Raw genomic sequence first — 27639 nt, 5'->3', positions numbered from 1 at the left:
ACAGTGGCTGGTTGCTTGGAATTTTGAGCGCCTTGCGAAGCAGAGCCCTGAATCTCAGGTGAGCGCTTTTTCAACGTCTACCAAATGTTATCACTCAGCGCGGAACGCGCCTGCATGTATCAGAAGTTTCTGGAATGTTATCGATGTTTCCATCCCCTGTCTGTTGTCACCGAACCTTCTGTAATCTGATTGCATGTATGCGCGACGCGAATCGCGTAGAACTTTCTGGAAGACACGCGGGCACTAGCGATTACTCTGGAACGTTCGCTGGCTCGTGTATGAAAGTCGGCACGCTGGACCAGCAGATCAGATTCCAACGATCGCCGACTGTGTTCACCGCTATCGTTGTGCATTAAGTGTAGTCTGTTTTTGCAGACGCGGGTTCGCCCTATAAAGGTTAGTTTCGTCATGCACAGTATTGCTACTGTGTTCTTTACCGTCACTATTAAGTGACAATTTGCTATAATAGCGACGATAGTATAGGTGTAACCGTTGAAGTAAAAAAAAAATTAAATTATGGGGTTTTACGTGCCAAAACCACTTTCTGATTATGAGGCACGCCTTAGTGGAGTACTCCGGAAATTTGAACCACCTGGGGTTCTTTAACGTGCACCTAAATCTAACCGTTCGAGTACAAATACCCACAGCTTCCTTGCATCAGTCTGAGAAACCATACCATTACATATAGAAACGTAAACCAGGACTTGCCACCTTTTATCAGCTTTCTTTTCAAATGATACTTGAGAAACCAACAACCATGCTTCAGTGTATTCCTTACTGGAGAAAATGAATACGCTCGTGGCGAAGTTTTAATTATTTGCGCTGTTTTCTATTCCGTTGTGTACTGGTTGGTCCAAAGCAGGAAAGTCAGGTAACTTGCCTGCTGACCACTGAAGACTTGCAAGAGTTTTCTGCAATGAATCAAAATGAGAGTCAGTTTAAATTAATTGAAAGAATTTTATTCGACAACATCTCACACCTTGGTTAACAAGTTTTCATACCACAAGAAATATGGCACTTTTGCGACTCATGGCATCCAGAGACATGCGTCTAAGCCTCAACAGTTAAGCCAAAGATATCGAGGTTTTTGACATGTAGCACGCACAAAGCAAAACATTATGTCTTCATTTTAACATTGCAAAAGTGCGCAGTTTAAGCAGATGAAGTTCCTTTGTCCAAGCGTCTGCCTCACTATAACACCGTGTTATCGCACATGGAAATCGCGCATCATGTGCGGTAACACATGATGCGCGAAAAATCATGTGCCTCAATGAAATAATGAATAGCAGATGGCACTCAATATACCAAAGGTGACAGCAAAATATATCATTTGTTATACATCGCAATATTGTTGTTTGCCTGGCGGTAATTATTTTATAGCGACATGAGATGTTTATACAAAGTGTGCGTGGTGGATTCCTGTTATTTTAGCGAATCTATGTGGGAAAGACTGTAGACGTCTTAAGGAATGACATTCATTGCGCCTTGGGTACAAGAACGCAGGTCACGGAAGCACCAAGCTCTCAGGAGTAGCTGCAGTTTCGTGACAAGTCTCCCAAAAATGCGTTAACTGCTTTCACATACGCTATGTTGCTCTGTACCTTGCATATTAAGAGTATATGAGCTTCAAAACAAATTACGTCGGATATTCTACAAAAGCATGGGTTCCAATGTGGTGTACCGCTGAGAAAAACGCCATTCGCTCTGAGCGTTACGTTCTGTGTGCCCATAGATTCAACAGAGAGGGCAACCTTGCTGAAATCACAACGAGGCAGGCCAGCTTCATAAAGTTTCTCATCGAGGACATAGGCAGCACCACGAACTGAGCCTAATTTATGAGTAGCTTGCCCTTTCCGTGGAGTGCCATCATCATTCCAAAGAACATGTAAAGATTTGTCTGAACAAATACAAATATACAAGCATGTTTATTTTGCTATAAGAATACAAAGTTTCCTCGTGGGAGTCAAGGACTGAAGGTGAAAAAGCCTGCTGAGGTCTTGGCTCCCTCATCAATAATACAGTCTGCAACAGTTGGCACGATTTAATGTACATTTCATCAGGTACATAGCGTATGCTTTTTTTTATCTGATCGCATACGTATTTTTATACATGTGCATCCAACATGCTCTACAGAAATTATCGAAAAACATACATTGGTATGGAATCAAACAATCTTGCGTAATTTTGAGAAGAAAGGGGGTTAACCGAGGTGCCCGGTTTTATCTATTAGGCGTGCGATCCGTAATGTCAAGATGTGGGACTGTTCGCCACCTGCGGCAAGTTGTTTTTTCATTCACCGTCATTGCCATTAATTTATCATTTCTTTATTCAGTTAGTAAGTACAAGCAATTTCCCCTATGATGTCCTTGATGTCTTTGTTTGTTGGCTTCTCATGTTGCGTAATTATTGCAATTTTCAGCAAAAGTACAACGCCCCAGAATTCAACTAGAACTCTCGAAACACAATTTGACAACATTTATGGATCGACTATGATGTTAGTAGTGAGAAGGAATATTGATAATGGCATTAGCACTCCCCCAGAAAGACATAGTCAGCTATAATAAAGTATTTGGACGAAACACCAATCAACTTTTAGAAGATGTATTCTCAAAACATTTCAGCAACCTCATGTCAGCCGCTCAAGAATTTAATTACTTTTTTTCTAAAGCGTCTTCACATCTTCAGCCTTTTGCTCCAGATGCGTCTAGCGCTGTTCCTAATACTGTACGATCGGCATTCTTTCCACCGGTTACTGGAGGACACTTGCACAGCATGTTATTTAGCTTTAGACCTAAGAAACCATCTCCATACATGATATTCATTTTTCTGTGCTTGAATCCGTCCTTCTTTTCATTATTAATGGGTATGTGGATCATTGCGTTATTGCCGATGATATAAAAGCGGCTGTGGTTAAGTCGCTCTATAAGAGTGGTTCTCTTAGCAAAGTAGAGAACTACAGACCGATTGTTGTTCTGCCTGCGATCAGTCAAATAATTGAAAACATCTGCTTGTAACGATGACGTATTTCCTAAATAAAAATAATGTTCTGTCACAAGCACAGTTTCGTTTCATCCAGGGAAGAAGCACTATTTCCCTAGTAGAAGAATTTACGGACACTATCTATTCAGCTTTTGATAATAATGAATTCGTATGTGCTCTTTTTCTTAGATGCAAGCAAGGCTTTCGATTCCGTTATTCACACATTACTTCTTGATAAGCTAGAAAAAATTCGTTTCAGGGGTCCATTTATAAAGTTATTGCCTAGTTATTTTAGTAATCACTCTCAGGTGGTGCGCACAGGTGACTATTCCAGTACAAAAATAGTGTTAAAATCGGGTGTTCCCCAGGGGTCTGTTTTATCTGCACTTTTATTTACCCTGCACGTCAATGATTTGCCCCAATTTGTAACAAAATGCCGTATATACCAGTACGCCGACGACACTGTCCTGTCAACTCAGCTTGAAGTCAGCTTGAAGGTTGATAACCTTCAAGCAGATGCCACGTCTGTAATGAACCGGTGTACAAGTAACGGAAGTTGAATTAATAGACAAAAGACTAAACTAGTTTGCTTTCAAAATCCCTATAAAAACTTCATCGTCTTGTGCCATTTTTTGTTCACGACTCCAATTGTATGAACTGCAAATGCATACCATTCGAATTCCGAACTACTGTAAAATATTTAGCCATCATGTTTGATTCTGATATGAAATGGAACACTCATTTTACAGGTATTAGCAAAAATCTTCCTACAATATCTTGTTTTCTGTATAACTCTAGATATCTGTTCCCGTTTTCTGTCTGGAAAGTCACTGTTCACGCAATTGTGTGCAGGTATCTTAGATACGGTATTACCATATATTATCACTGTTCATTTACATGGCGTGCAAAATTGAATTCTATCCTGAAATCTGTTCTTCAAAATGTTGCATACAATGAGACCATTCCCCCTAATAGTAATCTGGTTTCCTTTTTGCAGTTGCCCTCATTTGGCACATTATTTTTTCAAACTGTGGTTATAAAACATTTTTGGAACAGCGATTTTCTTTTTTTCTTTGGTTCCTGTCAGACCCCTGAGACATCTTAATACGTTCATTACCCCAGTGGTGTTATAGCCATTTTGGTCGTTATGCCAAACATGTTATGTTCTTTACGTTTTTAAATCCTTACACACTGAACTTTACTGAATCACATCAAAACGGGCACCCAAACTGTACCTCAAAACCAATTATTCTTCTGTTTAGTTGGCATTAGAGCCCGTGCCATAGTTTAAATTAGTTTAGTTTCGTCTAGATTAGTATGTACACTTGTTTGTTTCACTTTAGATGTTCTGTAGCTTGCTTTTGCTCGTAGCACGTGTTTTTTTTGGTACCTTGCTGTGGTATTGTAGCCTCCTCTTGTGTTGCAGTTTGCTTTTGTTTTGTAGCTTGCTTCAGTTTATAGCTTGCTAACCTTGTTTCTTTTTTCTTTTTGAGTACTTGGTGCTGACTGCCGGGTACAGCCCGACAAGCCTTCATGGCTTGGGCTAATATTTTCACAAAATAAAGAATATTATTATGATATTATTATTAGAGTTGCCTGGTCTGTAATGTAAGGTCAATATTCGATTCATGGAGGCTTAATAATTGCACTATTCCATATTCAATTTTATATTCAAGGAAGTCGCTGACAGCAGACGGCAAGTTCTTGAAATTAAAAAAAATTGACTTGGGGAGAGCATTCTTGGCTTCCAATCGCATAGTCCAGTGAGGGCAACCAGGGCCGTGGGTTCTAATTTGTTCGACAATGTGCAGCAGCATGTGTCACTTGGAAAACATTTATCCTTCTCTATAGCATTTAAAGAACATTTCTTGGTGATCAGCAATCAGTTTCTCTAAGTCGCCAACGGGCTCTGCTGTCAAAACCGGAGACTGTATTATTTGAGCAATCTGCGCTAACGGGAAAAGGCTGCGCACATGCATTGAATTTTTGGGCAAGAAAGATGCCAGAATCGACGGAAGTGCAGGACTAGCACCAGCGATGCACTCGCAGAAGTAACAGTTCGATAACGCTCGAACATCCTTGGCCGGTCACTGCTGCTTACCGCTCGATGAAAACAATGTGCTAATGCCATCATTCAATTTTTTGCGGGAAAATTAGGCTTGCCCTCTAACTGCAGTTTTAAAAAAAGTTCTATTTCTTTCGGTAGAATTCCGTCTAGTAAAACATGCATTTTAGCATACAAAACATCTTTTGTCAAAACAAAAAACAGAAAAGAGGTCAACACGGACTCTCCATTTATTCCTTCGACAGCTCAGTTCGGCCTGCAGCGCGTGTAATTTGCTTTTAGCTGCTCTACCTCTGCAATTGCCCCGCGTTCCGTCCTGAGAATGCACTCACTATGCCGAATGGGCCGTGCATAGTCGGCCGTTTGCACCAGACATGTGCGGCTGGAAAGAAACACTGCAGGGTCAAACGTGTCTTTAAATTCTGCTAATGAATGGACAGACAGAGCATCGGCTGTCAAAGTCATGAGAGCACTAAAATTTTTTCCTGTGCTCACGTTTGTGCGAAAGATCATCCCTTCAATGCTTACAGCCTATAGCACTGTTGTGAAAATCTTAAACCAATTCCAGACGTGCTGTGTGATGTTTCAGATGGGATGTGTGGCCAACTCCTAGTAAAAAATATGTTACTTAGCATGGAGCGTTCATGAGGTGGGAAACTCAGAAGCGATATGTAGAACATACTGAGCTTTCCTCGGCTTCCTCTCTTTACACCAATAGGATTGCTAATTCAACGTTGTCGTAGTAGAGGCTAAGCTAAATATTATTATTTTGCTTCTGAAAAATTGGGTGGGAACAAAATACACTGCCGTCATGAAAGTTTTCAAGTATGGAACTATGTTTGCTTCGAGGAACGTTTCTGACGTGGGTGACAATCTCCGGGTGCTTCAGAAGATTTGCTAGGAGATATTGAAGCTTTACAATGTATGCACTTCTGTTCCTGCGAGCGGCACTTTATCTGGAGGTACGTAAATGCCAGCGTTGTCGCAGCAGCGCTTCCGAAGCCTGTCTGTATTATTATTAGCTGTGTCTATGGGATATTCAGCTACGGCAAACATATTGCTTGCTTGTTGCAAAACGTCGTCAATTGATGTTTTCGGACACTTATGTCGACCTTCTAGTGACCGGCAGAGACCCAACATTACACTGGATACGATGCCATAGCTGTTGGGCTGTTATTCGAGAGATGAAGTGACGAGATCGGGATCACTAATTTCACCGTCTGTATGGACTCTTTTCCGTGGCTTATTATTTTCCGAATGTTTAGTGTTAGATCCTCCTCGGTGCTCTTGATAAGGCTTCAGAAAGAAACAGTTACTTCCACACATGCTGCATACAAATGAAGTCACAGTGCCATTATGGATAGTTCTCATACGCTGTACAAACAAACGGAACGCGGTACAAAAAAATCCACACTTCGAGCAGACAAGCCGCCCTACTAAACCAGCTGAAATACTTCTCGCCACCCTCGTGCCGACGTCCCAAGTTTCAGCTTCGTCGACGACTCCCTCGCTGGCGGAAGGCGTGTTACCTGCGTTGTTGGAAAACAAAGCAGGTGTTGAGGAGCTGCGGTCTTGTCAAATCGGATTCTTCACTGCTAGTTAGAGTACTCATCTGACACTAATTCCGTTCTAAAAATAAATAAACATGCTTTTTAGATATACTATCATGTTTAGATAAAAGATGATATTGCCAATGTTAGATAACATATCAGATATTTCTTACGAAGCTTAAAGCCATTTCTTTCTTTTAAAATGCATTTGAATACATGTGATCGATTCCGTCTGCCACTGACAGCATCGTATGGGGCGAGTCGGTAGCTGTTCATTGTAGCTATTAAAAGGGCCATAAAAATAGACACCGCGTGGGAGGAGACAATGGGACAGGTCTTCCTTGTGTTAAGGAGGTATGCAAGGTGACTCAATGCATCACTGTATTTCTGCCAATACGCCTAGCTCTGTACAGAAAAAAATGTGCTCCTGTTCTTGCTGCTGGCGATGCACGCAAGAGAAAGATCTTAGCAAAAAGAAGCCAATTATATGTTTTAATTTGCTAAAATTTTGATGAAAAATTGAGCGTCTGTTAGAAGTGTGCAGTTTCTTGGGGACTTTATTCTAAGCCACGTCAAAGGGCAGTGTTGAGTTTCTACTAGGAACCGTGATCCGGCCACATAACAGTGGAGCTTGTGTACTGCCCATACCAGGCAAGCGCGCTCCTTTTCTGAAGTAATATCCATATCCATATCCAGATTTTCTGGACCAACTAGCGCTCCATGTGGCCGCGGCACAGAGCTAGCGCGTTTACAAAGAAACGAGCGGGCTTTTGGCGAATAATTAACGCTGCAGGTCGATTATTGAAAAAGGCAGGTCACAGACACGTAGTAGAAAAGAATCCACACGAGTCAAATGCAGGGATCACATTGTGGCAAGCTAGAATTTTGTTCCCAGAGCGGTTAAATATTTAACAATGGAAGCCTATGGAAACGACGAAAATTTGAGCTCGATTTTCGAGACAAAAACAGTAGCTGAAATGAAACTGCGGCTGCTATCGCAATGCCTGCTGTAGCGAATGAAGTCCGGGGACTCAGCTTTCGATTGACGCCTTTGATGCCTATCCCGACTCTCTACACGTGGCGTAACACTGTTCCCAAAAGCGATTTTTGAGACACTATCGTGCAAAACTCACGTGGTATAATAAAAACCCGAGCGTATCGTAGCGGAAGCGTTCGAAGCCGTGGCCGAGTGGTTTAATCGCTTTCACCTATCGTTCGACGTTATGCCGGCAGCGGTTAGATACCGAGATGTTTTCTTTTCACACCACGTAGGCCTGAGTTCGATATTCTCCCATCAGATGACCTGAAAACAAACTCTTAGATTTGGTTTCGGTTTTGTTGCTGAAGGAGCGCTCTTCAAATATTATATTTTCTATTTTTACTTCCTGCAACGTAAGAATCGGTTGCTCATTTTTTAAGCAATCGCTTTTATTATCAGATTTTATTCCTTGGACAACATAACAAGCACGCGCATACCTTTGTGTTAAGCCAAAAAAAAGGGGAAAAAAACTGCCGTCCCTTGTATCATGGACACATTCAGGAAGTCGGTTATTGCACCTTCACCATTCTGTGGAACTTCGCGGCAAAGCAAATGTGTAACTGAATGGGTGCAATTAAAATTTTATTTCAATATACATCGACCGAGTATCAACAGGTTTCAAAGTAGTCCCTTGTAACAACACATACATTTATGGCACTTAGTCGGAAGATTGGTGGTGCGTTAAGGCAGTGTTTTGGTCGGGGATAGGCGGTTATGTCACGCGACAGGAGCAGATAGTTTTGTACCCTATGGGCAGAGGGCACATTGACTTGAAGAAGTGCCAAATTTAAACCTTAAAGCAATTTATTACAGCTGGAGTTTGAACGGCGATTGCAGAACGAGTGCCATGAAGTCTGCAGGCGCATGTTTTTGCGATGCAGCGGGGAATGAGAGGCAGTGTATGTGTGTCTACACGCCTTGAGCGTGCGTGCGTGTGTAATTGCATTTGCGTGTGCGCGCGCATTTGTGTCTCCGTATTTGAATCTGCGTGTACACGAGGGCGTGTATGCGTGTGCGAGCATACGCGCGTTTGTGTGTGCGTGCGTACATTTTTGTGCGTGTGTACATGCGTGGGCGCGTGTAAATGTGAATGCGGGCGAACATGTGCCGTATCTCTGTGCGTGCGTGTGTATGTGCGTGCGCGAGCATGCGTGTGTGTGAGGGCGTGCCTGCGTGCGTGTGTGGACGTGCGTGCGTGCACTCTAAAAATTTTAACACCCTTAAGGGTGTAAATGACTTGTCCCATGGGTGACACCCTTTTTGGGTGTATTGCTACACCCCAAGCAAAGGGGTGTAAATTAACACCCCACAAAGGGAAGGGTGTTAATATGGCGTCACCTTGCCTATGGGTGTAAAACAACCAACACCCTTTCTATATGGGCGTAACACAGACACCACCCTTTCAATATGGGTGTAGCATGGACAACACCCTTTCAAAAGGGTGTTATCCCTGCAAGTATTTTAGGGTGCACTACAGCCATGTAGTTAATGAACAGACTAGCTGTTGTGAATGCTGCCTAGTCTTATCTATGGTACTATTTTGTTCAGTATGAGCCAGAATCTGTGAGACGTCGTCATATTGCGCTTCTGGTCCGTCATGTGGTAGCATATATAACGTGCGACCCTTTCAGGCAAAAAAATTTAAGTTTCACGATCGCAGCAATGCACACACCCTATGCTTTGCGTAATCTTCCTCTGCAGTGATAGAACACTGACGGCAGGATGCAGAGCGCAATAACAACGCGCGCTGCACTAAGGACGCAGAATATCCCGCCACTTGGGGCACCAGTACTTATCATTCCATGGAAACAGCACACAGCCAAAAGCATGATGTTACATGCATTTCAGAAATAATAAAAAACCTCCACTTTTCTTGGTCAAAAATTTTCGCAGCAACACCAGCTCGACCAGGAGGGAAAGACACCACAGCTCGTTGTTGTAGCTCATATTCAATGCAATAGAGCGCAAGCAATGCATGGACTGGCGACGGTAACAAGTGCAGTACCACAGAAGCATACGTTTGCCTCTCAATCAGTTTTTGCTGTTTTAAGCACTTATTTTATACTTCTATTCATCAAAGTTGTCATTTATCTCCACGGGATGCTTCTACTAGTACCTTCACATATATGACCCCCGTACTCAGAAATGCAACTTAAGTTGAAGCCCATGCTTGACTTGATCCGAGTGACGCCTATGGGGAACGCGCCGAAAGAAACACAGTGAGCGTCTATGGGCACGTTAACGCCAGGCGTCATCTAAATCAAGTCAAGCATGTGCTTCAACTTAAGTTGCATTTCTGCATACGGGGGTTAAAGGTAGCACTAAAAGTCAAACAAAGTGCAACAAAGCACTCCCGCTTAGAATAATGTTTCAGCATTTACAAACAAAACTGCATGTGTAGTTGTGCATACTGTTTGATATATAAGCATGCACTATTTCCTGAAATGTATGTATGCTTCATTTACTGCCAGTGAGCTGTTATACCCAATAATTTAGTTTATTTTTCACCATGTGCTTGCACTCAATATCCCACAGGCATTGTAAGTTAAGCTACCAGAACAACAATCAGCTAGTCTAAGGTTACCTAATTAAAAAAAATCATAGTAAAATTTGTGACGAAATGCCAGAAGAAAAGTATTTATTATTTCATTAAAGAGAAATGGTTACATAATAATGTTTGCACATATTAAACGTAAAAAGCAAGATAAGGAGTAGAACCATACCAATACACAGACATAAGCAACGAATAATGGCACAGGCTTGTTCAAATTAATTTTAAGCAGAAAGGTTTTTTTAAATAACCTCACTATGAACTATCACATTTTCATTCGAAAAGCACTGCATCTTATTACAAAGTACAAAAATAACCGGCCACATAAGAAAGAACAAGTCTATGTGAACACAAGGATAGGAAGTTGGGCGAGTTGGTACGGTAACATCATCTTGGATTGTAGCGCGAAGTGACACGGACACAGACTAGAAGCAGACCAGCATGAGCACTAACTCTCAACTAAATTTTTATTGAAACGAAGAACACATAAATATGGGTGATTGCAAAAGAACCGCAGCATAAAAACATGACAACGTATGAAGACATCAGTTAAACATATCAGGAAGTAGGGAAGTCAAAAAAGAAAACAACAAAAAGACACTACTTCAGATTAACACACGTGTTGGGAAGATACTGAAATTCGCATTCTAACAGAGGCTAAGATGCCTGGCTAACGTAAGTCTCTCCTAATCTTTTAATGTGGAATGCTTCGATTATTTCCCGCGTGGTTTGGCATTTGTGTCTTGAAAGAATTCTTGTGTTTTCAAACAAAGCTTTACAACCGCAATTGAAACGATGTGACGCTAAATTTGATGCATTAGGGTTGTTAACTATATGTTTGTGTTGTTCCGGTCGAATAATAATGCACCTGCCGCTCCGTCCAATGTAAGTCTTCCCGCACTTGAGAGGAATCTGATAAACTATACCAGTGTTACAAGGCACAAAAAAGGACACATGCCTAAAGGCCAGAATACATGGAGCGAATATGCGACGAATAGTCGGCGTTCGACGCCCGGCGGCGCACGCACGACGTGCGGCGGCGGAGAAAACGTCGTTCGCCGCCGATCTAGCTGGCATAGAAAAGTTCGTCGGGCGTCGACGATACCGGAAGCGGCAAACGAGCGGCGCCACAAAGCGAGCCAATCAGGTCTCACTATGCGCCCCGACTTCCGACTAGGCTTCCCCGCTTGTCGGTGTACCCGATCCCGTTCTATCGTCCACGCCGGTATCCCGCTTTTCGTATTCACGGCATCCAAAGCGGCGCGGCTGGAATTTAACGACAAGTTAATTTCAGCTCTTCAGAAGCGTGCCGCGCGCGCGTTGAGCCACAGAACAGAGCTGCGGAGTTGGAGGAGCCGAAACTTGTTCACCCGCCCAGTGTTACCACAACGCATAGCATCGCCGCTTTCTTTAAACTACATCAGCACATGAATGTCTCAAACACATAAAAAAACACTAGAAATCATTTCTAAACAAAATTTTACGCGTTTTTAGAGTGTTCCGCAATCCTAAAGCGATAATAGTTGTCGTTAAAGTTTTTTTTCTGTGTCATGTATTTCACTACAGCGCATTTGCCTCGTCTAGCCACACTGATAACAACGCAGCGATGCGCCGGCAGCGGCCGCCGTGTCTTCGCCCCATGTAGCGCAGCCCGCCTAACATACGCCGTCGCGCCGCGGCAGATTTTCTGCCGCCCGAACTTCGTCGTGAAAGTTCGCTGCATGTATTCTGGCCTTAATGCCGCAATCTTTTCTTTTTTGCCACCCTGTTCAAGTTTCGTATTTATCATAGGGCACATGATAGACAACTTGCGGGGCCGAGAAAACTTTATCCACGTCATATCTATTGGCCGCCTTCCCTAAACCATGGGATAATATATGTACATAGGGCACCAGAGCAAACCTTTTTGCTTTTTTTCTTGTTTCTTAGCGGGGCTTTTTATCCACTTTAAAAGCTTTTCGCAGGTTAGTGATAATAAATGCACAGGATAACTAGCATTCTCGAGCCTATTTGTTGTGAAAAACTTTGTTTCATATTGTGTGGACATGACTAGCTTACTCAGCTCTTAAGTTTGCCATTACTAAGTCATGTCCACACAATATGAAACAAAGTTTCTCATAACAAATAGATAGGCTCGAGAAGGCTAGTTATCCTGTGCATTTATGATCACTAACCTGCGAAAAGCTTTTAAAATGGGTAAAAGGCCGCGCTAAGAAACAAGAAAAACAGAAAAATAAGATTTGCTGTGGCACCCTATGTACATAGATTATCCCACAATTTAGGGAATGTGGCCAATAGATATGACATGGATAAAGTTTTCTCGGCCCCGCAAGTTGTCTATCACATGACCTATGATAAATAGGAAAGTTGAACAGGGTGGCAAAAAAGAAAAGATGATCGCGGTGTTAGACATGTGTCCCTTTTTGTGCCTTGTAACACTGGTATAGTTTATCAGATTCCTCTCAAATGCGGGAAGACTTACATTGGACAGAGCGGCAGGTGCATTAATATTAGACTAAAAGAACACAAACATTCACTTTACAACCCTAACGCTTCCCATATAGCGTCACATTGTTTCATTTGCGGTTGTAAACCCTTGTTTGAAGACACAAAATTCTTTCGAGACACAAATGCCAAACCACACGGGAAATAATCGAGGCATTCCACATTAAAAGATTAGGAGAGACTTGCGTTAGCCAGGCATCTTTGTCTCTGTTAGAATGCGAATTTCAGCACCTTCACAACACGTGTCCTAATCTGAAGTAGTGTCTTTTTGCTGTGTCCTTTTTTGACTTCCCTACTTCCTGATATGTTTAACTGATGTCTTCATACCTTGTCATGTTCTTATGCTGTGGTTTTTTGGAATCACCTACATATATATGTTCTTCGTTTCAATAAAAATTTAGTTGAGAGTTAGCGCTCATCCTGTCTGCTTGTAGTTTGTGTCCATGTCACTTCGCGCAACAATCCAAGAGCATATGTGAACAAAACATGGCTAGTAATAACTAGTGAGCACTACAAAAGTTGAACATGAAAACTAGTAATAGTAAAGATATATACTTCGCTCAGCTGAACTGCAAAATATTGCAAATATCGCAAAGACAGCATAAAAACTGAGCAGGACAGAATACTGACAGTTATAGTTGCAATATGCACACCAAATCTAGACATAAAAAGTCATAACTATACTGCCGGAAATGGTGATCTCTCTAAGAGACCACTGAGGAACAAAAGGTATACTTTTTATGATTCCATCTCATAGAATACTGATCTAATTAAATTTGATACATGACCCCTTGTGTGTCACAAATGCCCTGTTCTCATTACCTATGCATGATTACCAGCCTTGGTGAAAGAATGACTTGCACTAATGTTTTGAACACCGGTAAAAATGCTGCTTGTTTTCAACTTTCTGTTGCGACAGCACACTTGTGGGCTGTTGTGAACGCAGTTGCCTATAGGGTTCAAACACCATGTTGTGGCTGCATAGGTACTGTCTACCGAACACCTGGTTCAAGACAGCTTGCATCTCGGAGTGTGCAGGCACACTGGTGGCACAGCATTCTTTTTTCACCTTGCCAGTTAATAAAGCCTCAGCAGCTGCAATCACTTGCGACTGCTGCTAAAGGTGCCGTAAGGTCAGGCAGCAAACACAGATACTACGTAGCAAAACTTTTAGAGTGCATTGTGTGAGTCGAGGTGTGTATTTGTGATTTAGTTGGGCAGCACTGCCACATTCAGAAATATTCATTGCCGCTCCTAAATTTCAACCACATAAACAAAATAAATTAGGACAGTTCCTTCAGTACGGTGGCAGATGCTCAGCTGCAGGCTTTCTAGAACCATGCATTATCTTCAGACAGTGCCAGTACAGCCCGTAGCACATCTTTCAAGCACTCCAGACAATTACACCGATTGCACTGTACACAGAGCATCTGGTGTCCATTTACCTATAGAGGCAAGGTAGCACCTAGAACACATTTTGTGACAGGCATGCTGTGCACTTTGTCCCCTGAAATGCAAGTGCCATTTCATACTTCAGTGCCTGTAGTGTCATTTCCATTTGAATGAATAATGAATACACAGTAGTAACATAAAGACGACAAAAAAAGCCATCAGCCATCAACTGTGTGGCAAATCTGGGTGCAAGGTATTCTCTTATCAAATATACCTGTAGGCATTGCGACCAATGTGCTCCCAAGATGTATGAGGCATTAGTCATTGCAGAGCTGTAAGGGCATGACAATCCTAGGATGATTATGTTCTTGAGGCTTTCTTCCCCACTTTCCATCTTTTGAAACGTGTATATTGTCATGAAAAGAAAAAATGCTACAACTGGCGTGTGATAAGTTTTAAGTCTTATTTCCTAGCAGCTCATTGAAACTAGCCACGCTGACAAATTCAAATGCTGTTACCTCATCAGGCATTCAAATTCCTTAAACCCTAACAAAACCAGATAAGCATTAGAGTGAGCATCACCTAAATACATTACACTAATTTAAAGTTATTGCACCACATTTCGCCAGCTAAAAATGTTAGAAAAATAAAAAATGGTAAGATTCTACGGCCAACCGCGAAAACCAAATAAAAAAAATCACTAAGGTTTCTTAAACGGGTTCAGAAGCTTTACAACTGACAGTCTTGGTGATGAACACGCTGATAGATAAGCAGCCATTCCACTGAGACGAGAATGTTGAGGGCTTCGCATGGAAGTCTACGAGACACTGAAGACTAGTTCTTGGTCAACATGAAGGAGGCTGCATGCATACACGTCTGGGCCACCATACTGAATGCATGGTGTTACCGGAACTTTTTCTCCCTGCATTGTGGTAAAAAAGCATGGTTAAGTTTAGACGATATTTAATATGTAAAAAAGAGTTGAGGCATGCAGACAGGGCACCAGAGCAGAGAAGTGAACACGAACGCAAAAAACATGAGAAATTTCATGACATTGTTTTAACACATAAAATTTTGTACTATGAGTCATTAATTATGAGGGTTCATAACCGCAACATACTTCACATATAAGCTGGTAGAATTATCAGCTTGGTCAGTTTGTACAAGCTCACTTGAGGCAAGAAATCGAGTTTCACAAAGACGACCTCAACATTCTTGATTGAAAAAGGAACACCTCAGATGACATGCCATCCTGTGAATGGGAATTGCACAGTTCAAGAAAAACAAATTAAAACTGGCACACCGATCCTGAAAAAAAGAATAAGCACCTGCTACTGCAAGAAGCTAACTAATTGATAGGTTAGTAGCACAAGGACATCTTTGGCCAAAGAACGTTAAGTCTATACTGCAAAAAATAAACTTAGCGCATCTTAACAAAGCAAATATATAAAGATGACTGATGCCTCTCTGTACTACAGCTGCTTTGCTCTAGCATGAAGTCATTTTAAGGCATGCACACGTACACACACACGCTACACCCAAGTGCAACAGCTGCAGAATTAAAACTGGGCCGCAACGAAGTCGCAACCTTTAACCCTAGATCCACAGCTGTACTAGTGGCTTGAGGTAGTACCAATATCGCCAATGACGAGTTGCACTCTTTCTGCCCGATGTTATGCTGCTCTTATTGTCAAAGATGAGTTACAGTCGGCATTGAGGGAAAGCTGCCCTCAAGAGCAGCTCTTATTTTTGTGTTATTTCTAACCAGAGAACAATGAAGTAATATATTTTAGAATGAGAATGACACCGAAAAAATGAGTACATCAAAAATTTGGAAAATTTGGTAAGTTTTTCCGGAATTGGGGGTTTACGGGTAAAGCGGCAATCGAGAAACTAGAACAAGTTTTGACATGTTTGCTACCAGTGAATGCTAGAAAATATGTTGGCAGTCTGTAGTTTTGTCCAACAATGCAAAAAGGATTCTTAATAACGGAAGAAATAAATGGAAACGTATCATGAAGTATATTTCGTGAATGTAATGCAGAATCACTCAACTTCGGTTACTATATAATCTCCACTCGATTAACCTGCACTTTCTCAACTAGTTCAGGAGGTGTTAGAAGTGCTTCTTAAAATCCTCCTATTTATTAGACTAATCATTTCTCTGTACACAAAGGCTACTAATTAGGTCCCATGCTATACCATCATCTTAACAAAAACTTCACTTAGTAATACACATGCTGTGATAAGATTTGAGACCACATTGAGATGCTGTAGAAGGTGAATTCATTACTTTTAGGATGAAGCTCCTGTTCTTGCAAACGAGAAGAAAGGATACTGAGGGTCAAAATTTTTCTTAATCACAGCTGGAAGATGCCAGGGAAGGCCCGTTGAAACTTATTTGTAATTTTCTATTTAAATGTAGAAATGATAAAGGGAAATTAGAATTGTCAAAAAAAAGCAACCAGCCATGGGGGGAGAACGAACCTACAGCCTTTGCATTAGGCATGCGATGCACTAACCACTGTGCTACCAAGGCAGCATTCAACCGTCCACAATGGCCCCTCAGATTGTCGACGCTCGAACGCGGCCGTAGTACCAGAGTGGTTAGTATATCACTTGCGTAATGTGAACGTTATGGGTTCGTTCACCAGCCACAGGTGGATGTCTTTTCATCCACTTTCATTTCCCTTGAATTTATTATTTCCATACTTCATATAAAAAACTTAAAACATGTTCCTGTATGCTTTCCTTGGCCTCATTATCTGCTGGCTTCTTCCAGTTGTTACTTCCAACACTTATACATATTCTCATCTGGTAAGTAAACAGCTTTTGCATGATGCTGGAAAGCAATATAAAACATTATTGCAGGGCGATGTTATGTAGAATGCCTTACATTGCTCAGGCAAGGTGTAATAATGCCAATCTGAAAAAAAATCCCACTTTAGACAGAAATGCTGTGTACTGCTGTGTGCAACAGGGTTTAAAGAAAGCAACTAGTTCAGAAATAAAGCCATCAAACTATGAGGAAATATGAAAACTAGATGAAATTTTGTACAGTTGCATGTTAAAAATTTAGCACAGCAACAGATGAAGACAATATGAAGAAAGCGCGAGGATGGTTTATTTTGGACACACTAGGCAATATACTTGAAAGATGCATATGAGCTGAGCTTACACGTGGAGAAATATTATGTAGCAGCTAAACTACGAACAGGCCTAGAACACACTGATACAAGGTGTCGAGCATGTAAATCTTATCGTGCCCTTAAGTCAAAGAAACATGGCTCTTTCTCATGATTCGCTACACATGGCTGGCTCACACAACTTAACCGCTTCTATATATGCCTTGTAAGTACCAGGTGGTCTGTGTGACTTGTGCAAGCATTGAATATGTACAAGTGCCACGTAGCTGGACAGAACCAAGGTAATGTCGTTTGCCATCGCTTTGAGCAAGTGAAACCAATTTTTGCGTTTTTCCTAATTAGGTAATTAGTTATTAACGATTATTTAACTGCTCAAATATTATATTCAAAGCAAAAGTGTCGGTGCGAAAATTGTAGAGCATCCTGAAAAATTCCCAATCCAGCTTCTACTGCTCAATAGGTGCAATACAATTTTTTTTTTCAACCTGGAAAGAAGCCCGTGAATGCATGCAAGAAGTGCCGTGCAACTAACCACTCGTGCACCTGAACACCATTTGGCTCCTCCTTTGATGGTTGAAAAAAACTTTTTGAAAAGAATATTTTAGAAATTGATTAATTATTATTGACTATGTTTTAGGCAAAATGCATGAAATAGTGTGACTGCAACCTCCATTTTTGGAAGACAAGAATTGACTCCATTTTCATGTCCAAATCCAGCTATACATGATGCGTGTTTTGAGCTGGTTCTGTAATTCAGGCTAGTTTTGACTACATTAAGCTTCGCACTCTAATAATGGAGTCTACAGTCTAAAAAATGGCTGTGGCTTAGCTAAGGTTAAGCCCAGGATGCGAAGCATACTAGCCTTTATTTTAGTTGTTGAACCACTGTTTAGCCTGGTGAACTGCTGTTGCTTGGCTATATTTGGCTGGTCTAGACGAAGAAACAACTCATGCGTTACTCTGCTTCGCCTTCAAGAGTGGAACGCGACAGCGTTCCCGTCGACCCGCCAAGGGGTGTAAGACAATGGGCTACGGCGCAGCGACTACGCGCCCCACATTGGACGCGGTGAGCGTCGAGCAACGCAGCGTTCGGCGCGGCAACGAAATGTGCGCCTGAGCAAGCGACGCACACCTGAGCCTTAGAAACAGCTCGTTTCTAAAGCAACACCGCATTCACTAGAGGCGCTTTTGTACCGCTTTGAAGCATCCTACTCGTGGCTCAGTGGTAGCGTCTCCGTCTCACACTCCGGAGACCCTGGTTCGATTCCCACCCAGCCCATCTTGCAAGAGTTGAGCCAAAGCCACCTAGAAACAAGCGCAGCTGCTTATATACCGCCGCGACGCCGCGAGCGACGGCGCGAGTTGGAGCCCCGTTTCTCCTCTGTCGTGACGTCACGGTGTCACGTGGCATGGCATGGGGTCAAAGGTCATTGAAGGCGACACCGCCGCGCCTGAGGAGCTGGGTTGAGCTCTCTTAATATGTTTCGCATAAAGAAATCGGTACATAAGCGGTCGCTGTCAGTACTCCATACTCCTTTAACTTAGTGCAAAGTGCTTGTGAGCCAAGAAGTTGGTAGTTCTAAGTAGTACTTCCCATCCTGACCTGGTGTTATAGTCCAGTTACTATGATGCCATGCTGCTCAGTCATGCTGGTCACAGCTTCAATCTAGGCCACGGCAGCTACCCTCCAATGGGGGTAAAATGCAATAACGCTTATGGGCACTTAGATTCAGGTGTACGTTATGGAAGGCCAGGTACCCAGAACTTCAGGTTGTGATTTTGGAATGTAAAAGCCCTTAATATAATTTTAAAATCTAAAGGTGCTTTTATTTATTTTTATTTATTTAGTACATACTGCAGACCTTTCGGTCCAAGCAGAGGGGCAATAGAACGTATACAAACAAAAGAGAACAAATTAAGAACAAACAAATACAGATTTATACAAATTTTAGTCACACTGTGTCTGTAAACTGTCGTTCCAGTCTGATACCGTTCTGGGAAAAAAAGAAAATTTAAACGTGTTAGTTCGAGCATAATAGGGTGTTAGTGAATCCGGATGATGCTGTCTTGTTTGCCGTGTTAGTGCAGGCGTTATATAAGTCGATGGTTTAATTTCAAGCCTGTTGTTGAGAAGAAGGGAAAGGAATTCAAGTCTTAGCAGTTTTCGGCGCGATTCAAGAGTAGGTATGGAGTTTTCTGTCATAATTTTGGAGGGAGAGTCCAGTCTTGCGAATTTATTAAATATAAACCTGACTGCTTTCTTTGTATTTTTTCAAGACGCACGATATTTGATTTAGTGTAAGGATCCCATGATATACATGCATACTCTAACTTTGGTCTAATAAATGTAAAATAACACAGTAATTTCACGTTAGGAGGGGCATTTTTCAGTTTGTGTCTTAGAAAACAGAGTTTGCGGAAAGCAGAAGAACAAATATCATTAATGTGCATGTTCCATGACAATGTGGAATTCAAAGTAACACCTAAGTATTTGTAATTGCGAGTTTCGCGCAGAGCTGAAGAACCTGGCGTATAAGAAAAAGTTAGTGGGCTTTTTTTACGAGTAACACGAAGAAATACGGATTTATCAGCGTTAATAAACATACTCCATTCATTACACCACTTTAATATGTTATTTAAATTCTTTTCGAGGACAGTCTGATCATTCTGACAAGTTATGTCACTGTACAAAATACAATCATCGGCAAACAGTCTAATTTGCACACCAGGAGTTATGGTTTTAACAATGTCATTTATATAAATTAAAAACAGTAAAGGCCCCAAGACACTAACTTGGGGCACCCCTGATGTGACTGGGAGAGTGGCCGAGCTATGTTCACCTATTGTAACGTACTGAGTGCGTTTGCTCAGGTAAGCAATAATCCAGTTTATGAAAATGTCAGGCATGCCAATAATTCTAAGTTTAAATATTAATTTGTCGTGCGGAACCTTATCGAAGCCTTTTCTGAAATCTAAAAATATTACATCTATTAGGCCATTATTGTCTAGAGATAAAGCAAATGAATGAATCACTGATACCAATTGCGTTACAGTCGAATAACCCTTTCTGAAGCCATGCTGAAACTCCGTGAGCACATTGTTTTCAGCTGAGAATTCTTTTATATAGTTTGCCACGATGTGCTCCAAGAGCTTGCAGCATTGTGATGTCAGAGAAATGGGACGATAATTTTGTAATCTTAGTCGATCTCCTTTTTTAAATATTGGAACAACTCGGGCCACTCTCCATTCATCGGGCAGTTGTGCCGACAGCACAGACGCAGAAAAAATTCGTACAAGAAAGCTGGCAATAAGTTCAGGATAACGTTTTAGAAAGATGTTAGGGATTTCGTCAGGGCCACAAGAAGCTTTGGTTTTTAGGTTTACCAACATGTTCACAATTCCAGCATAAGAAATAGAATCCACATGGAATACCTGTTTCACAGGAAGCATAGTAATGCAATCATCTGACACTGCAAATACAGTTTGAAAATACTCATTAAAATGTTGTGCTATGTCTTCATCATTAGTTATTGATGTGCCCTCAATTATTATTTGTGAAATCGGTTTCTTTCTTTCCTTCATATGGTTCCAAAATTTTGTAGGATCATTTTTAATAAAGTTAGGCAGGGAGTTGTTTTAATAGTAACTCTTTGCAGCAGTCACCTTCTGTTGAAGAGAGTTCTGCGCCTCTTTTATTTTAATAGGATTACCATGCTTTCTTTTTAACCTTTTTACCTTGCGTTTAATATGAATAACATCGCGTGTCACCCAAGGTGTGTGTTTGCGAACTTTCTTTTTTTTACTAGGGATGAATTGGTTCATGCAAAAGTGGCACATAATTTTGAATCGATTCCACAGAGAACAGGCATCAGTGCTGATAAAATCAACAAGACAGTTTTCCATGTGCTCAATGATGGACACATCATCGGCATGAGAATAATCTTTGTAGCTAAGCACTGAGGAATAGTTTTGCGTCATCTGTACAACTGGTAAGGTAATGCTCACTAGCCGGTGGTCGGAAAGTCCTTCTTCAATACAAACAAAATATTCCGGAAAATCCTGGCTAAGAAATACCAAATCGAGATGGATTTGCAAATGCCCTGTATGCGTGTCGGCTCGCGCACCACGTGTTTCAAGTTATAACGCAGCATAATATTGAAGATAATGTTGGCGTGCTTGCTGAACGCGTTTCCAGTATTAAGGCGCTCCCAGTCGATGTTCGGTAAATTAAAGTCACCTGCCAATATAATCTTATTCTTTCTGTGCCTGTTCATTTCATCATCTAATTTTTGTAAGTATTCGGGAGTAGTATCCGGTGGTCTGTATATGGCGTAAACAATAAAGCTGTGACCCCAAGAACTTATCTTGACGCGCAAACATTCAATCTCAGGGATATCTTCCAAGAGATGGGCAGAAATGCCATTTTTGATCAGGACGGCAACACCACCCCCCCCTGGTGCGCCTGTCTTTTCGGAACACTGTATAGGAAGGAGGAAATATATCGTCACTGATTTCATCATGTAGCCAAGTCTCAGTTAAGACAGTAATATGAGGGTCATGTTTCAGTAATAAAATTTCCAATGCATCAGCTTTGTTTTTAATACTGCGGGCATTGACATTAATCAGTCTGAGCTGCTTATGTGGCCCTTGGGGAGTGCGTCAATCCTGCGAGATTGTGGAATGGTTTAGCTCGTTTGCTGTGGGAGTCCGAAGGGAGCTTTGAGGAATTTGTACGCGTCTGTTTAGGCATTCATCCCAATAAAAAGTATCCCTGCCAATCTTAAGCTTATCGTGGATGAATGAAGCTCTTTTATAAAGCAGCCGGTCTTCTTTACAACTGTCCCAGAGGAGTTTTCTTTTTTTTCAGTGTGGAAGGGGAATAATCGTTCTGAATGTAGATGTTAGACCCTTTAAGTTTCTTGCAGTTTGCAAAAATTGCTTTCTTTTCACTGTAATCCTGAAGGTAAATTATTACCGGTCGGTTTCCTTTGTTTTTTCCTAGCCTATGTATTCGACCAATCGACTCACATTTCACACCCAGCTTGTCTTGGAATATTTCCTTGACGATCTTTTCCTTCATCATGGATTCGGTTTCGTCGGCTAACTCCTTTATCCCGTAAATAATCACATTGGAACGCCTGCTATGGTCCTCCAAACTAGTCAATTTTTTTGTCTGAAAAGTCATCACTTTCTCTGCGGATTTCAGCGTGGTTTCTACTTGACCGGTGTGAACTAGGGTTGCAGAAGAGTCAGGGAGTTTAGTTTGCACGTCCTCCAGAGTACGTTGTAAGCTGGCAAGTACACTATTTATGTTGCATAACTGCACTTTCATTTCAGTTACATCTGTGAGGATAGCTTTTCGGCCTTCAAGCAGCTGGTCATACAGTTCCTTTTGTGTCGGTCCAGGATTTGTTTCTATATCGCCACAAAGAAGTAACTTGCACACCTGTAAACACTCGTAAGCAAGGCTAATACACTGTTTGGGGCACGGTAGGACCACAATGCAACGATAGTCACTGCTAATTCTGCTAAATGTCACAGAGGGACCAACCTGCACAACGAAGAGCAGGTGCCTGGTCAGCATCGTTGCAGTGCCGGGTCCACCGTGCCCACTGAAGTTCAAGCAGCAGAGCGGTTCTTTTATACAGGCGGCTGTCGATGACGTCACGCTGCGCTGACCAAAAGGTGTCGCTAGGAGCTCAGGGCCATCAGAAGTTGACGGTGCGAAATGTCCGTTGGTTTGCACGTACCCGCTCCTATCGATGCTGATACGGTGATCCACGTAGTGCGCGTGGCTAGTCGTTGATACGGCGGCGGTTCCCAGCAAAACCTGCACAACGAAGAGCAGGTGCCTGGTCAGCATCGTTGCAGTGAGCTCATCATCTTGAGCTCTTACTGCACTGCCATGACACCAAGAAGCTCCGAGTAAATAAAAACAACTTCTTAGACAATGTCTATATCTTGCAAACAATTACAAACACTTCTCTGCATGCACCTCTGTAGGTGTCATATTTAGTTCCGTATGCCAAGGCGGGTTATGATGTTAGAACATGTTTCAAACCTGTTTTTTTTACCGCTTTAAATTTGTTGGTTATTTTGCATCTCTGTGTGTCGAACGCACATTTCAGTGCATCAATTTCTTCAGAAAGTGCACTCCTCTTTATTTATTTCTGCATGCAAAAAGGGTTCAGAAGAACTGCTTTCTGAAGATCTGTATAACAAGCAACAACAATTCTGTGTAGGCTGCACAAAGAGAAAGGATTGGTTTGTAAATACGTTATTTAGTTCTTAAATAAAGAGGCAGCTGTCAGTATTCTGTTCCAAAGTAAAAAATTGCCCCTACCTGGCTCTGCTTCATTTTCCGATGTTGATGGTCCGTAAGGGGGCACTCAACTGATAGGCTGCACTTTGGCCATGTTAGGGTGTGCTGTCACCAGGCCCAAGGTCGATCGACATCCTCACCAAAAGTTGAGTCCAAACTCTATAAAAGAAACATCTCATCATTTTGCTATCAGTTTTGTCATCTTGCGTGTTTCACACACGACCGTCAGTGAACTATTTGGTCACTTGGATACTGAAAAAAATTCAAGCATTTTCTGGCGGCCAAGATGAATACACAGTAAATGGAGAACATTAAAGAGCAAATAAAGTTGTCAGATTGGATCGATCAAGTGCAGCAGAAATGGAAATAAATAAGTTATACTGTGTCGGTTGGCTTTGAATGCAAGAAACGTAAAAACAGGAACTTGCAGCCACGCCACTTTGAATTTCCCGCGTTTGCTACACCTCACGACAAGTTTGGCATCGTCCGGTACTCGGGATAGTGATCGCTTAAACTTAAGATGAACGAGCGTCGGCATAAATTAACAGGATACTTAACCGGGCAATATATGCGCATAAAATAACTTACGTAGCGAAGCTACTGTCAAATACCCGATGACGCATCTGCGGGCGGTGCGGTTTGGGCGAAACATTCAAAAAGGAATGCGAGTTTCATTTGTTTCACGTCTACTAAGCTAAGCCAGTTTTCTAGCCTTTATAACGCCATGAACACGACCAGACATCGAGCGAAACAACTGTCTGCTCTCGAAAATTATTACCGCTTCTATTTACATACCTATCGCTGCCACAAGCAAAAGTCAATGGGCTAGCAGTCCACAAGCCGCAGATTAGACTGACAGCAACATATTGCGGTAACGTAAAACAATTTCCACGCTAACTTAGCAGCCGCGGTGTGCGCTAAGTGCCACAGTTCTCGTTTGCCGCTCTAAATTCACACCATGATGACGGGAACTGCACCTTTCACATGAAATATTGCACGCTTTGCTCCGGAGCTCAATAGGAGGGCGAAACGCATTTGCGCGTACCTGAAATCCGCATGCCGGAAGCCCGTCGACGCTTCCGAGAACGGGGCACACAGCCATACACCCGTACGGCGGCTTGACTTGGACGTGAGGCACTTCTATCAAACATTTCACATGCGACATGTCGCACACCGATTGCGCGAACAGAGAAAATGCCGCAGGTCGCAATGCGACGCCGTGCACCCGTGCATCTACCGATGAGCTGCGTGCGCGGACTTGCAGAAAACAAAACTATGACAAAACGGCAGGCGCGAAGGGATGGCGGCTCTCGTTGCGGAGACGAAGCGGACGAAGCAATGAAAGGTGCAATGACGCGCGAATGAATGTTGCCAACTGTTGGTTCCACGTTATGCCGGCGGTGGTGGCTTTAGTGGCGTGTGTTGCGGCTGTCTAATTTTTTATTTCTTTTCCCCAAACAGTATAGTTAATATCTGTTCTTTGTTTGCATTTTCGACTGTGTTGTTCGGTATTATCTTTTTGTCTTTTTATGCTATTAAGCAGCCAATTATGGCCTCCCAGGTTCGCGCGCGCCAGCTTCGCGCGCAAATCTCGGAGGCCATAAGACAACGCGTTAGAAAATGCCGTTCTTGTCGTTATTAACGTTTCATCATCGTTTCTTCAACTGAGATATAGGCGTAGTGTCCCTTTTCCTGGGGTGGGGAGGGGGCGATCAAGACGGCATCGCTCAGCGGGGGGCGGGGGAGTAGGTTGGAGTTGGTTGCTATAGCGACATCCGTGAACCCTGCGATTTTTTTATAGCGTAAGCATTTCTATACTTCCCCAACAAGAAAAACCATCCGTCCGTCAGTCCGTACCGCACGATATCTTTCAAAATAGAACCCGCAGCAGCGAGTGAATTCACCTCCGTGCTAGCTCTCGCTTCGAAGCGGCGAGAACACAGTGCTCACGAAGCTCTCAGCTCATGCCGCACTATGCGCTTTTCGCATATCACTTTCAAGATAGGTGTACGCGCGTCTGTTTTCAAAGCGAAGTAAACGGTGAGAACACAGCGCGTGAAGTTTTCAGCAGTCCACATAGCAGTTCGCTTTCAAGATACGGTTCGCGCGGCCGTGCCACAAGCAGCCACCGCCGGAGAACGGTTGATAATGGTTCGACGCGGATGAGAAGTGCTAAAGAGCGATAACAGCTCAAAACGAACGGAACGTCACCAGCGCGCCTGGCCCCGCCACCTGCAGTACTTCGCTTGCGCCATTCACTTGGCGCCGCCGACCACAGCAGTTCGTGTCGCCGCAGCGCTGTCTTTTATACTCGTCGGATCAAGTCTCATAACATTGATAACGACATGGACTGCGTGTAGATTAGGAAGAGTCACAATGCTTACGCATACTCAGACCAATCCCAGAGGAGTTCCTGTGTGATTTTTTTTATCGGAAATGTGCAGTCAGCGGTGGGATCCAGAGTTGACAATGCATGTAAAAGGGGTGCCAAGCTTTTCTTTTTATAAGTCTTGCCCAGCTCCCAAAGATATGCTCAAGCTAAGACTTGCTGATGGCTGTATGTAGTTTTTTTTATTGTTGCATGGGCCTCGAACCGCCATGAATCCTACTGTGTAATGACATTAGAGCAGCATTCACGTCCAAAAGGAAATGCAGCCGGTATATGGCTGCCTAAGGTATGCGGCCCGGCGGCAGCTGCCCTCCCCTCCCCCGTTTCCGTTGACAAGTTAGGGGGAGGGGTCTAGAGCAATCTTACACCCCTTCCCACAGTGGCGTAGCCAGAAAATGTTTTGTGGGATGGGGGGGGGTCCTAATTGACCGTGGAGGGGGAAGAAGCGGGGTCATTGCAATAGCAGCAAAAAAATTACTGTTAGTGAGCGTTACAAGTGCCCGGCGTGCCGCACTAGGCTACGCCGCTACTTGACCCCCCCCCCCCCCGCAATCGACGCAAATCGAGCTATCAGAACGTGCATGACAGGCATGCATGACATAACATGAATGACAAGCCGCGAAGCTAGCATGGATCTCGTCATATCATCATCATCATCAGCTTATTTTGATGTCCATCGTAGGACGAAAGTTTCTCCAGCGATCTCCAATACCCCTGTCTTGTGCTAACTGGTTCCACGTGTCTTCAAGTTTCCTAATTCCATCATGTCCACATCATTCTCTGCCGTCCTCGACTGTGCTTCCCTTCCCTTAGCACCCATTCTGCAACTCCAATAGACCAGCAGTTCTCTCTCTTACGCATTGCAATGTCTGCCCAGCAGGACTTCTTCATCTTTATGTCAACCAGAATATCAGCTATCCCCGTTCGCTCTTTAATCCACGTCGCTGTCTTCCAGTATATTATCGTCATGCCTAATATTTTTCATTCCATCGCTCGTTGTGTGGTCCTCAACGAATTCCCAAGCTTCTTTGGTAAATTCCAAGTTTCGACCCCATACCTTAGTAACGGTAGAAAGCAATGATTAGCAGTAAGCTCCCTTGCCATGATTTAGTAATGCCTGATGTAAGCTCTCCAGCTAATTTTTATTTTTGTTAATTTCCTTGATCAGAGGCCCCTGCGAGTAATTAACCTCAATAAACGTATTTCTGCGCAGGTTCTAGAGGCTGACTGCCGACCATGACGGCTACGGAACATTACTTTTCTCTTCTGCATACTAACTTTCAATCAGACTTTTACACGTTCTTCGCCAAGGTCCTCAAACGTTTGTTGCAAATAGTCTGCAGCGTTGCTGAATACGCCAATGTCATGTACAAACCGTAAGTTGGTGAGCTATTTACCGTTAGCCCTCACTCCTAACCATTCCTAGTCTAACTGGTTGCACACCTTTAGGTATTCAGTGATAGCTTTGTAAATATTTTGCCACTGGTCATTGAAGCCTTTTGCAGATATCTGGCTATGCAAAGTCTGCGCGTTAGTGTCATGCATTCGTTATCAACATTCGTGGGAAACTTCATTTTTGACCGCTGTTCGGAGTCTGTGCGCTGCTGCCTAGATGCCCCGATCTAATCATTCCAGCTACCTGATTCAAGCGCAGGTAGCACGCGTTTCATGTATAGGCAATATCAACGCGTTAACTGGCAA

The 27639-nt window shown here is 42.7% G+C and overlaps 1 protein-coding gene and 1 long non-coding RNA gene across 2 annotated transcripts in view; one reads left to right on the top strand and one right to left on the bottom strand.

The window, feature by feature from the left end:
- LOC139049740 (growth hormone secretagogue receptor type 1-like) overlaps positions 1 to 27639 on the top strand; it is a 297774-nt gene that overhangs the window by 130561 nt on the left and 139574 nt on the right. The window lies entirely within an intron of this gene.
- On the bottom strand, positions 13149 to 24867 carry LOC139054435 (uncharacterized). The gene is made up of 4 exons (XR_011511214.1): positions 24595 to 24867; positions 23571 to 23708; positions 22779 to 23057; positions 13149 to 15003 (listed from the first exon to the last, which is right to left on the bottom strand). It is a non-coding gene; the product is annotated as an uncharacterized lncRNA (long non-coding RNA).

This window comes from Dermacentor albipictus, chromosome 1, assembly GCF_038994185.2.
Source record: "Dermacentor albipictus isolate Rhodes 1998 colony chromosome 1, USDA_Dalb.pri_finalv2, whole genome shotgun sequence".
Lineage (NCBI taxonomy): Eukaryota > Metazoa > Arthropoda > Arachnida > Ixodida > Ixodidae > Dermacentor > Dermacentor albipictus.
Note: the sequence above shows the minus strand (reverse complement) of the source record. Positions and strands in the feature narration are given on the sequence as shown.